We start from the raw sequence: 13793 nt of genomic DNA on the forward strand, positions 1-13793 counted from the left end.
AAACCTATAAGGATTATTGTGTTTTTCAGATCTTTATAAAAGTTATAACATTCCTGTTTTTGTTTCTCTGATCCTAAAATAAGTTCTGTACAATGGATTGGTTTAAATAACAGGAATGTACTGGCTCACAGTTCAGAGGGTAGGAGAAGTTCAAAGCTGAGGCACCAGCAAGGCGATGCTTTCTCCCAGAAGACTGTGGCGTTCTGGGGCTGCCTGCCGGCCATCCCTGGTCCTTGGCTCTTCCGTCACATGAGAGTGCACATGGTGATGTCTTCTTTCTCTTCCAGATTCCACTGATGTCCAGCTTCTGGCTGCTTCCTGTGGCTTCTCTCTCTGTGGCCTTCTCTCTAAGACCTCCAGTAGTAAGAGTAAGTAAAACCCTTCCTGATGCAGTAAAGCTACATACACCTTACGTGATGGAACTTCTTCAAAAGGTCCAATTAAAATGGATCAGGGAAGTGGATTTGGCTCAATGGATAGAGCATCCGCCTACCACATGGGAGGTCCAAGGGTCAAACCCAGGGCCTCCTGACCCATGTGATGAGCTGGCCCACGCGCAGTGCTGATGTGTACAAGGAGTGCCGTGCCACGCAGGGGTGTCCCCTGCATAGGGAAGCTCCAAGCACAAGAAGCGCGCCCCATAAAGAGAGCCACCCAGCGTGAAAAAAGTGCAGCCTGCCCAGGAGTGGCGCCACCCACACAGAGAGCTGATGCAGCAAGATGACACAGCAAGGAGACACAGATTCCCAGTGCTGCTGACAAGAATATAAGCAGACACAGAAGAACACACAGTGAATGGACACAGAGAGCAGACAACTGGAGGGAGGGAAGGAGAGAGAAATAAATAAAAAATAATAATAAATAAATAACAATTTTTCAAAAAAGAATATAATGGATCACACCAACAGGAATGGGTTGAGATTAAGAACATGCTTTTCTGGGGTACATAACTCCAAACCACCACAATTCCTTTTGTAAAAGATGGAAAAGAGAGAAAATATAAAAGTATAAAAAAAGAATAGAGGGAAGCAGATGCGGCTCAAGCCCATCTACCATATAGGAGGTTCAGGGTTTGATTCCCAGGGCCTCCTGGTGAAGCCAAGCTGGCCCATGTAGCAAGGTGGCCTGAGCAGAGAGCTGGCCCACGCAGGAGTGCTGGCCCACGCAGGAGTGCTGGCCCACGCAGCAAGCTGGCCCACGCAGGAGTGCTGGCCCACGCAGGAGAGCTGGCCCACGCAGGAGAGCTGGCCCACGCAGGAGTGCTGATCCACACAGGAGTGCTGACCCACGCAGGAGTGCTGACCCACGCAGGAGAGCTGGCCCACGCAGGAGTGCTGGCCCACGCAGCAAGCTGGCCCACGCAGGAGTGCTGGCCCACGCAGGAGAGCTGGCCCACGCAGGAGTGCTGATCCACACAGGAGTGCTGACCCACGCAGGAGTGCTGACCCACGCAGGAGAGCTGGCCCACGCAGGAGTGCTGGCCCATGCAGGAGTGCTGGCCCACACAGGAGTGCTGGCCCGTGCAGCAAGCTGGCCCAAGTGGAGAGCTGGCACAGCAAGATGACGCAACAAAGACACAGAGGAGAGACAATAAGAGATGCAGCAGACCAGGGGGCTGAGGTGGCACAAGAGATTGAATACCTTTCTCCCATCTGGAATGTCTCAGGATCAATTCCCCATGCCACCTGAAGAGAAGATAAGAAGACACAGAAGAACACACAGCAAATGGACACAGAAAGCAGACAGCGAGCACAAAACAACGGGTGGTGGGGTGGTAGATAAATAAATAAATCTTAAAAAAAAAACCAACCAACCGACAGGGATCTGGAATCAGAGTTTCTGGCTTTGAATCAAAGCTCAGTCCCTTCTTAGCTGTGCAACCCTGGGAAAGATACTTTCCCTCTCTGAACCTCAGGGTCCTCATCTGAGAAATGAAGTGTTAGTATCTATGGAATAGACAAGGACAACAAGGCTCAGAGAGGTGAACTTGCCAAGGTCTCACAGCTGGTCGTGGGGTGGGACCCATATTGGTCTGACTCAAAACCTGTGCTCTGAGTCAGAGACCCTGAGAGAGAAGAGGCAGATGGGATGAGATCCCAATGTTGTGTCCACCATATCTCCCTCCCCGGCAGGACAGCAGCCAGTGGAGACAGCCCTGCAGAGGGGATGGTGAGTGTGGCTGGGGCCCCAAGCAGGATCCCCGCAGGGGCTGAGAGTGGAGTGGGGCAGGGAAACCAGGCCTGAGGAGTCTTCTTCCACCCCAACCTGGCAGAGCCGAGGCCTCTGCTAAGAGAGGCAGCCCCTTCTTTCCAGCCTTTTCCTGGCAGCCTGGCCTGGCCCCTCTAGGATGTGATCTCAGTTTAATAATTTAGCAGATGCAGACAAAGATAGCAGCTCTGAAAATAACCCAGCCAGGCTCCAGCCTCCATCTCCCCTTTCCCTGACAGACTCCCCTGCCCTGTCCCCAGGATCTCTGGTTGCTCCCCACCACCTGTCAGTGCCCCCGGCTGCACCTGATTCCATACCCCCTTCTCCTCCTTCTAGTCCTTCTCCTCCTTCTCCTCCCTCCTTCTCTCTCACTTCTTTCTCTCCGTTCTCACAAGTTTCTTAATCAATTAGGGCTTAAAGAATCTTGTCCTCGAAGTCAGAAGACTTGGGTTTAATTCACCGTGTGGCCTCAAGCAAATCCCTTCCCCTTTCTGAACCTCTGTGGTTCTATTTTTTAAATGAAGCCTCTGGATTCCTAAATTGTGGCACAAACAAAATGTTGGGGTGGGGGGACAGGGGACTGGATATCTTTCCCACGAAGGTACAACCGCAGGATCGATGTCAGATGAGTTATTCCAAAGAGCTGACAGATCTTCTTTGTTTTAAATTTCTCTTATCATGAAAATTTTGCCCTGGTTAGAATTCCTAGGATAAAAATAGGCTGTGACTTATGCTCACAATGGATGTGGCAGGTTCCACGTGCTTTTGATGTTTTGTCACACTTCTGACAAGTAGAGGGTGTGCTCCCCTCTAGGAAGCTAGAGAGAACAATTGCCCCCTCCTCCTTGAGGCACTGTCCAAATCACCCCTCCTTTATGGGTCTCAAATCCTCACATCTCTAAAATGGACAGGTGTTAAGGGTAAGTAGGGCAAGATTAGACCCCAGGATGTCTAGACCACGCTCCAAAAGAGCTGAAATCACACCTGTCTTCATGCATTCATTGAGCAATGCGCTACTGAGCATCCACCACCCACCAATCACTGTGCCACAGGCGAGGGGGCGCAGCAGTAAATGAGAGGCACGATCCCTGTTTCCACAAGGCTTATGTTTCAGAAATCAAACTAACTACAGCCCGAGAAATGTGCCATGAGAAATAATAAAATACCTGCTAATTTTCACTTAGGGCTTACTCTGTGCTATGCCAGGTACTGATCCTGGGAGGTACTATTATTAGCTTACCCAATTTTCAGATGAGGAAACTGAAGCACAGAGCAGGGAAGTCAATTGACCAGGGTCACATGTCAATGAGTGGCCCAAGCTAGGATTCCATATCCAGGCAATCCGCCTCCAGAGCCTGTTTCCAACCACGATGCCAAAGTGCTTCCCTAGAAACCATGACTGATGAATAAATGGGGTGACATGATAAAAAGGGGGGTCAGGGAGGTGGTTCTTTAGCAGAGTGACTTTGAAGCTGAGACCTGAAAGATGAGTAGGAGTCAGTCATGTAGAATTGGAGAGAGAGCGTTCCCAGCAGATAAAATAGCAAGTGCAAAGGCCCTGAGATTCAAAGGTCTGTATGTTCAGTGCCTGGTAAGCCAGCAGGAGAACCCTGGAGAGCTGAGGTAAGAGGAGCAGGCTGGACCCGAGGCCAGGGCAAGGGTCTTTACTCTAAGTGCAGGGGAAGCTTTTGAAAGGTTTTAGTCAGGGACTGACGTGATTGAGTTTCTTTTTAAAAGATTACCCTGTTTGCTGTATAGGAGAATGGACCAAAAGGGAGTGTGGGGGAAGGAAACCAGCTAGGACATTACTGCAGTAATCCAGCAGAGAGGATTCGGCTCCACCAGGGGTAATGGCGGGAGTAAGAGAGGGAGAGCGTTTGGAGAGATTTCTTTGCGGGTGAACTGAGGACTTGAGGATGGATTAGCATGGGGGTGAGGGAGTACCCTCTGGGCTTGTCTTGGAGCAGCAGGATGGACTGTGGAGCCACCGAGAAGGGGAAGATTATTTGAAATAACAGACATTAACATGGCCTCCAGAAAACTGTGCCCTGGAAAATTTAACTTATAAAATCATGTTCCTTACTGTATAATGTGGAAAGGCAAAACATGAAAAAAGAAGACAGAGAGGAAAAAAATATATTTCTGGTAAACATTTACACTCATAGGGAAGGAATTTTGATTTGGACATTCATGATAAGCAGACAGGTATAGAGAGGCTCTGGAAATCAGAGCTGGAGGTTAGAGCTGGTGACAAATTTGGGAGTCATCGACAGAGAGGTGATATTTAAACAGACTGTCTATGAAGTAAGGAGGAGACACGGACCAGAGATGACAAGAAAGAGCAATTCCTGGGGAGTAACAGAGCCTTGAAGCTGGTGTTTGCCCTGAGGGCATCTGTTGAACCCCAAGGCCTAGAACAGCCAATCTTTTTTTTTACTTCAATCTACAATAAGACAAACATCTTACAGCAGGACCCAGTACCCATACAAAAGTTTCATAAGCAATACTTGCCACCCTAATTGTCTGACCCATGCTGATATTTCCCATACTAATCTAGTCTACGCCATTCTATTTCTTTCTTTTCTTTTTAAATGCTAGCTGAGCTCTGTTAAATGGGGGCACGCCAGGAACTGCAGGCTCTAGGGGGGGAGGGGGAGGCAAGTTGCAATCAAAGTGCAAGCGGCAATCAGGAAGCATTCAAAAGAAAAGGACCACTCCCCGCTCTAGCATTTTGTGGCTTTTCTTTTCTTTTCTATTTCAATTTTGGACATTTTGAGTTTTAAATGCCTTTTAGATATTCAAGCAGAGATTTTGAGACATGTGTCTGGAACTCAGGAGGGAGGACTGGGCTGCAGAGAGGAATCTGGAATCATCAGCACGTAAGAGACAATATTTAACCCCCAGGGACTGGATGAGGCACTGCTGGAGGAGTGAAGGTGGAGAAGAAAGGACCAGGGACTGAGCACTGAGGTGGCCTTCATCCTTTGCCCTTTCTCCCTTCCTCCATCGTGCTGTCAGAAACTCGGAAGCCATGGATACCATCGAGGCACGTAAGGACAAGGGCCTCCCTCTAGTGATGGTGTGACTTCCAGCTGAATCAAATGCCTAACTGATACAATAATAAAACGGACAAACTTCTGGTAAGAGTGATCAAGAAAAAAAAAAAAGGTGGCACAAATAAACAATGTTAGGTTTGAAGAAAGGGACATAACTACAGCTGTAGAAGGTATTTGAAAGATAATAAGAACTTTCCTGATAGAAACACTCAGTAAAATATGAATAGATGGGAACTACCTAAACACGATAAATGATATCAATGAAAAACCCAAAGCTAACATCATAGTCAATTGTGAATGCTCTCCCCTAAGATCAACATAATACTGGAAGTTCTAGCCAGAGCAATTAGGCAAGAAAAAGCAATAAAAGGCATTCAAATTAGAAAGGAAGAAGTAAAATGACCTCTATTTGCAGATGACCAGATCATATATGTAGAAAATACTGAAAAACCCAAATACACACACAAAAATGCTAGCACTAATAAACATCCAGCAAATTTGCAGGATACAAAATCGACACACAAAAGTAAGTTGTATTTCTTTTTTTTTTTTTTTTTTTTTGAGGTACTGGGGCCAAGGATTGAATGTAGGAAGCTGGCACTCAACCACTGAGGCACATCGGCTCCCCTGAGCTGGCTGTTTCATTTATTTCCTTGTTGTTTATTTTTACAAGTTACCAGGGACCAAACCCAGGACCTCTCATGTAGGAAGCAGGTGCTCAATTGCTTGAGCTACATCTGCTCCCCAGTTGTATCTTTTTAAAGAGTTATTTATTTATTTATTTATACACACCCACCCTTGTTGTTTGCACTTGCTGTGTCTGTTCATTGTGTGCTTGTCTTCTTTTTGGGGTGGTACAGGAATCGAATCCAGGACCTCCCATGTAGGAGGGAGACACCTAATCATTTGAGTCACCTCCACTCCCTGCTTTTTGTGTCTCTCATTGTGTTTTTCTTCCCTGTGTCTATTTGTTGCCTCATCTTGTTGCATCACCTCGCTGTCATGCTCTTCTTTGGGAGACATCAGGAACCAAACCCAGGACCCCTCCCTGTGGTAGGAGGGAGCGCAGTTGCTTGAGCCAAATCCATTTCCCCCTCCCCCCAGTTCTATTTCTATAACTACCAATAAGCAATCTGAAAAAGAATTTAACGAAACAATTCCATTTATACTAGCATCAAAAAAAAAAAAAAGAGAACATTTAGGCATAAATTTAACTGAAGCACAAGATCTTTACACTAAAGACTATAATACATTGCTGAAAGAAACTAAAGAGACACTGAATAAATGGGAAGACATCCAATGTTCAGCATCGGAAGACAGTGTTAAGATGGCATCAGTACCCAAAGTGATCTACAGATTCAGCATAATCCCTATCAAAATCCCAGGGGCAGGAAGTCGATGTGGCTCAAGCGATTGGGCTCCTGTCTACCATATAGGAGGTCCCGGGTATGATTCCCTGGGTCCTGCCAGTGAAAAGCTGGCCTGTGTGGAGAGCTGACAAAACAAGATGATGCAACAAAAAAGAGACACAGAGGAAAGACAATGAAAGACACAACAAACCAGGAAGCTGTGGTGACTCAAGTGATTGAGCGTCTCTCTCCCATGTCGGAAGGTCCTGGGATGGGTTCCTGGTACCTCCTAAAGAGAAGACGAGAAGAAAAGGCAAGCAGACACAGAAGAACACACAGTGAATAGGCACAGAGAGCAGACAGCAAACCCAAGAGGCAAGGGGTGGGGAATAAATAAATAAAATAAATCCTAAAAAAAAATGCCATTGGGATTTATTTATTTTCTCCCCCCCCCATTGTTTTGCACCTGCTGTCTGCTCTCTGTGTCTGTTGTGTGCGCATGTCTTTTTTTTTTTTTTAGGGGGTGCCCCCGGGGCCCTCCATATGGAAGGGAGGCACCAAATGGCTTGAGCCACCTCCACTCCCCCAATGGCTTTTTTTTTTTACAGAAATAGAAGAAGAAAAAAAAATTCCTAAGATTTATATGGAATTTCAAAGAACTCTGAATAGCCAAAACAATCTTGAAAAGTTGGAGGACCCACACTTTCCAATTTCAAAACTTACTACAAAGCTACAGTAATCAAAACTGTTGTACTGACATAAGGATAGACATACAGCCTAATGGCAGAGAATTAAGAGCCCAGAAATAAACCCTCACATCTAGAGTCGATTGATTTTCAACAAGAGTGCCAAAACCATTCAATGGGGAGGGAACACTCTGTTCAACAAATGGTGCTGGGAAATCTGGATATCCACATGCAAAAGAATGAAGTTCAACTTTTCCCGGCACCGTATAAAAATGAAGAGATAGGCCTTCCGTTTGCTCACCACCCGCCTTCGCCGCTCCTCGAGTTGCTACCTTACGGAGGCCGAGGAAGCGGGGGCTGGAGCAGAACTCTCTTCTTGCCAGGATGTGGATTGGTGTGCCAATTAAAGTCCTCTAGGAGGCCGAGGGCCGCATCGTGACAGGTGAGACAAACCCCGGGAGATGTACCGGGCAAAGCTCCTCGAGGTAGAGGCCAGCATGAACTGCCGAATGTCCAACTTCACAGTCGACTACAGCTAGGGTCCAGCTAGGGTCCAGCTAGGGTCCAGCTAGGGTCCAGCTGGAGCCGGTGTACATCCGCGGCAGCAAGATCCGCTTTCTGATTTTGCCTGACATACTGGAAAACGCACCCATGTTAAAGAGTATGAAAAATAAAAACCAAGGCTCAGGGGCTGGTCGGGGAAAAGCTGTTATTCTGAAGGCCCATGTGTCTGCAAGAGGTCGAGCCCGTGGAATGGAATGTAAAGTGGAAACAGCTTCCAGAAGCGAAGATAAAACCAAAGAACTTTACCCCTTTTTATTCCCTTTTGGGTTATCTGGGTGGGGGTTGGGGGGTGGTTATGTATATGTCCTAGGTGGTTTCTTTTGAAAGCTTTCTCTTTACATTAAGAGAAATGTTAACCCAAATAAATCTATTTTGTTTGTTAAAAAAAATTAAGAAATTAAAGACTTAAATTTAAGAGTTAAAGCTATAAGTTCTTAGATGAAAATATAGGCACAAACCTATACAACCTCGGATTGGCAATGGTTTCTTAAATGATGCACAAACCACAGGCAGCAATTTGGAAATCATATTTCTGAAGGGGATTTAATATCTAGAATTTAAAGAACTACAGCTCAACAATAAAAAGGCAACCCAATTAAAAATTGTGCAAAACCTTGAATAGATATTTCTGCAAAGTACATATGCAAATGGCAATAAGCACATGAAAAGATGCTCAACATCACTAGTCAAGAGGGAAATGCAAATCAAAACCACAATGATAATACCACTTCACACCCACTAGGATGGCTATTATTATTATTATTACTTTTTGGCTATTTTTTTTAATGAAAAATAACAAGTTTTGGCAAAGATTAGAGAAATTGGAAATTGGAATCCTTGTGCATTGCTGGTGGGAATGTAAAATGGTACAGATTCTGTGGAGCACAGTTTGGTGGGTCATCAAAAAGTTAAACATAGAATTACAATATAAAAATTATTATATGATCCATATGACCCAGCAATTCCACTCCTAGATATATACCGGAAAGAACTGAAAACAGGGACTCAAACATATTTGTGTGCCAGTGTTCATAACAGCATCATTCATAAGAGCCAAAAGGTGGTAACAACCCAAATGTCCTTCAACAAATGAATGGATAAACAAAATGGTATATCCGTATAATGGGATGTTACTCAGCCATATAAGAGAATGAAGCTCTGATAAATGCCACAACATGGATGACTTTGAAGTCATTCTGTTGAGTGAAATAAGCCAAACACAAAAGGACAGATATTATATGATTCCACTTATATGAAGTATCTAAAATAAGCTATAGGAACAGAAAATAGATTAGAGGTGTCAGCAGCACTGGGAATCTGTGTCTCTTTTTGTTGCATCATCTTGCTGCATCAGCTCTCCGTATGCGCGGTGCTTCTCTTCTTCCCCATTCGAAAATTTTCATTTATTCAATCATCACCTGATTTTATTTATTTTTAATTTATCCCCTCTCTCCTAGAGGGTTCCCTCATCTGTCTGCTCATTGTTTGCTCACCTTCTCTAGGAGGCACTGAGAACAGAACCCAAGACCTCCCACATGGGAGGTGTGTGCCCAACGTCCTGAGCCACATCCACTCCCTGCCAAGCTATGGCATCCAGCTCATCTTCTTTAGGAGGCACTGGGACCTGAACCCAGGACTTCTCGTGTGGTAGGAAAGAATGGTTGACATCTGCTTCCCAACCATCATCTGATTTTAAAAGAAATTAAAACATTTTTTGTGGGTCCCCAAAAGTTTGTGAGTCCAAGGCATTGTTCTTATTGTATTCAATGGATAAGTTGGTCTGAAAACAAAGGGAAGATTAAATACCATTTTCAGGACAGTAGTTTCCTCTGGGAGGGTGAGGAAAGAGGAGGCAACAAGGGAGGGCCACACAGAGGACTTAAAAGGTACTGGAATGTCCCATTCAACTAATGTTGTTACGTGGATGCTGCTTTTATTTTTTCTCTTTAAATATACCTATACCTGTACATGTGTCTGCCTTATTTCACTCAGCATGTTTTCAAAGTGTATCCATGTTGTAAGATGTATTAGAACTTCATTCCTTCTTATAGCTGACTTATATGTATATACTGTATTCTGTTTATCCATTCATTTGTTGATGGACATTTCACCATAAATTCTCAAAAGCCAGGTGACATGGGGCCTCGTAGAGCAGTGTGGAGCCAGCACACCAAACAAATGAATTGAATAATTTAAAATGACTGTGTAGAGCTGGCCCATGCACAGTGCTGATGCGCGCAAGGAGTGCCATGCCATAACCCCATAAGGGGGAGCCCTATGCACAACGAGTGCGCCCCGTAAGGAGAGCCGCCCAGCGCGAAAGAAAGTGCAGCCTGCCCAGGAATGGCGCCGCACACACCGAGAGCTGACACAAGATGACGCAACAAAAAGAAACACAGATTCCCGTGCCGCTGACAACAACAGAAGCGGACAAAGAAGAACATGTAGCAAATAGACACAGAGAGCAGACAACTGGGGAGAAGGGGAGAGAAATAAATAAAATAAATAAATGTTTAAAAAATAAAATAAAATAAAATGACTGCTACTCTCAATCGGGTCCCTCCTGCTCAGGATGAGGTACCAGTCCTGGCTGCCTACCATACCCGCCTACCACAGGGACTACCAGCCACAAGGGTGGCTGGCAGAGGTTCTGGGGACCCTCCCCCAGGCTCTCTGGCTGGGCCCAAGGCTCCAGGTCTGAGAGGGGCTGCTGGGCTGGTCCCAGCTGATCAGCTGTAAGATGCTGAGGGACAGATCCCTAGACCCAGGGATTGGAGACATGCAGGGGTTGGGGTGGCAGTTCAGGGAACAGGGCGATCTAGGCACTGGGTTCAAGGGGATGAGTGGCACTCAGAAGACGGGACCCTTCACAGGGCAGCTTCCAGGTCCACCACCAGGTTCCATGGCCCAAGCCTGACAGGCACGGAAATGGCATCGTCCTTGAACTGAAGGAGTCATAGGGGCCGGCGGGCCAGGGTGAGCTGGTGCCCAGGCCAGACTGGAAGGGCCTTGTCCATACCTGTTTCTGTAGCAGCTCTGGACCTCAGCCCAGTTCCAGGAGCTGCAGGGGGTTGAGAGAGTCCAACAATAGTGGAGCTTGGATTTCCCACCAGCCAGGTAGAATGAGGGCTTGAGTGGATTAAAAAAATAATAAACAGCCCATTGCTTGCCTACCTGAAATCGTGCACAAGTGTTCATACCCACTAAGCCTGCTTCTGCCTTTTTCTTCCCTCTGTTTCTTTCTTCCCTCTGCTCTCATCTCCATCTCCCTCTCCACTTCTTCCTCTGCTTCTGCCTTCCTCCCTGGACTAGGCCTCCCACCCTGCTCGGGTTCCAAGGAAAAGTGGCGTTTGTGGTAATTGTTATCAGATGCCAGAGCCTCGATTTCCCTCTGCCTTTCCCTTCCATGCTTCTCCTTCCCTGCCATTGAGTCGGGGACGCAGCAGGTGCCCCACCCCACTCCATTCCCAGACAAGCTGGGAGGGGACAGCAGGCCTCAGTCTGGGGCTGGATGTGGGGCTGCCTTTCCCGCAGAGGGGTGGCCAGAGGATAGCCTGGCTCACGTTATTATTGGGCCCCTGTTCTGGCTGCTCCACTCTACAGAGTGATGGATGGTCCTGGGGACTAGCCCAGGAGAGCAGGACAAGCTCAAGGTCATTCAGGTTGCAGGTCCAGACTCCCTCCTACCCTCCTAATTGTGCTCCCAGGACTAAACCTGGCAAACCCCACCTTCCCAACTTGCTAGAGAATCCTGCCTAGACCTAGCCAGAAGTCAAAGGCCAGGATGTGCTCTCCCATGGGGAGACCTGTGACCTGTGACCTCCAAACAGTTCCCCAACATCCTTCATCCCCTAGACTGGGGCCCCCTGAGGTCAAATCTAGGCCTGACTCCCGTCCATGTCACCCCCTTTCTTTGTGTTTCCTCATAGGGCTCTTTTTTTTTTTAACTTTATATTGTACATTTAATAATTGAAAATATAAACAATTAAAAACTGAAACCACTGTTGAATAAAAACATACATTTCTCAATTAAATTACTGGATACATAAAAAAATTTTTTTTGAAATACAATTTGTTACACAGTATATTTGGTTCACAGTAACACAGTCATACGGTATTTGTCCTTTTGTGTCTGGCTTGCTTTACTCAACATAATGTCCTCCAGGTTCATCCATGTTGTCATATGCTTTACAACTTCATTTGTTCTTACAGCTGCATAATATGCCATGGTGTAAATACATCACACTTTTTTTATCCATTCATCTGTTGATGGACACCTGGGTTGTTTCCAACTGTTGGCAATCATGAATAATGCCACTATGAACATAGGTGTGCAGATGTCTGTTCATGTCACTACTCTCAGTTCTTCTGGGTATATACCCAGTAGTGGTATTGCAGGGTCACGTGGCAAGTCTATATTCAACTTCTTTAGGAACTGCCAAACAGTCCTCCACAGCAGCTGTACCATGCTGCATTCCCACCAACAGTGAATAAGTGTTCCTATCTCTCCACATCCTCTCCAACACTTGTAGTTCTCTGTCTTTTTTTTTTTTTAAGATTTATTTATTTATTTATTTAATTCCCCCCCTCCCCCAGTTGTCTGTTCTCTGTGTCTGTTTGCTGCGTCTTGTTTCTTTGTCCGCTTCTGTTGTCATCAGCACCATGGGAAGTGTGGGCGGCGCCATTCCTCGGCAGGCTGCTCCCTCCTTCGCACTGGGCAGCTCTCCTTATGGGTGCACTCCTTGCGCGTGGGGCTCCCCTACGCGGGGGACACCCCTGCATGGCAGGGCACTCCTTGCGCGCATCAGCACTGCGCATGGCCAGCTCCACACGGGTCAAGGAGGCCCGGGGTTTGAACCGCGGACCTCCCATATGGTAGACGACGCCCTAACCCAGTGGGCCAAGTCCGTTTCCCCTGTCTTTTTAATAGTGGTCATTCTGATATGTGTGAAATGATATCTCATTGTAGTTTTGATTTGCATTTCCCCAATCATTAGTGATGTTGAGCATTTCTTCATGTGTTTTTTTGCCATTTGTATTTCTTCTTTGGACACATGTCTATTCAAGTGTTTTGCCCATTTTTTAATTGGGCCTTTTGTCCTTTTATTGTTGAATTGTAACATCTCTTTATATATCCTGGCTATTAAACTCTTATCAGTTATGTGGTTTCCAAATATTTTCTCCCTTTGAATTGACTGTCTTTTCACCCTTTTGACAAAGTCCTGTGAGGTGCAAAAGTGTTTACTTTTGAGGAGGTCCCATTTATCTATTTTTTTCTTTTGTTGCACGTGCTTTGGGTGTGAGGTCCAAGAAACCACCACCTACTACAGGGTCTAGAAGATGTTTCGCTACATTTTCTCTTAGCAGTTTTACAGTTCTGGCTTTTATATTTAGGTCTTTGATACATTTTGAATTGATTCTTGTACAGGGAGTGAGATAGGGGTCCTCTTTCATTCTTTTGGTTATAGATGTTCAGTTGTCTCAGCACCATTTGTTGAAAAGACTGTTTGGTCCCATTAACATTAATTTGGTAGGTTTGTCAAAAACCAGTCAATGGCATAGTTGAGGGTTTATTTTTGGATTCTCAATTCTATTCTGCTGATAAATGTGTCTATCTTTATGCCAGTACCATACTGTTTTGACCACTATAGCTTTGTAATACGTTTCAAGGTCAGGCAGTGTAATTCCTCCCACATCACTCCTCTTTTTTAGAATGCTTTTGGCTATTCAGGTGCACTTTCCTTTCCAAATGAATTTGGTAATTGCCTTTTCTAATTCTGTAGAGTAAGCTGTTGGGATTTTGATTGGTATTTCATTGAATCTATAAATCAATTTGGGTAAGATTGACATCCTCACAAATACTTATTCTTCCAATCCATGAACATGGAATGTCTTTCCATTTGTTTAGGACTTCTAAAATTTCTTTGGGG

At 45.6% G+C, this 13793-nt stretch overlaps 1 long non-coding RNA gene across 1 annotated transcript in view; it reads left to right on the forward strand.

Moving 5' to 3' along the window:
* Nucleotides 1–283: 283 nt before the first annotated feature.
* The window catches only part of LOC139439620 (uncharacterized), a 36604-nt gene continuing 23094 nt past the window's right edge, over nucleotides 284–13793 (forward strand). The window contains exon 1 of the long non-coding RNA XR_011649568.1: nucleotides 284–368. This is a non-coding gene — a long non-coding RNA (uncharacterized lncRNA). The remainder of the gene's footprint in view (nucleotides 369–13793) is intronic.

The sequence above is a fragment of the Dasypus novemcinctus genome, chromosome 9, assembly GCF_030445035.2.
Source record: "Dasypus novemcinctus isolate mDasNov1 chromosome 9, mDasNov1.1.hap2, whole genome shotgun sequence".
NCBI classification, from domain to species: Eukaryota; Metazoa; Chordata; class Mammalia; order Cingulata; family Dasypodidae; genus Dasypus; species Dasypus novemcinctus.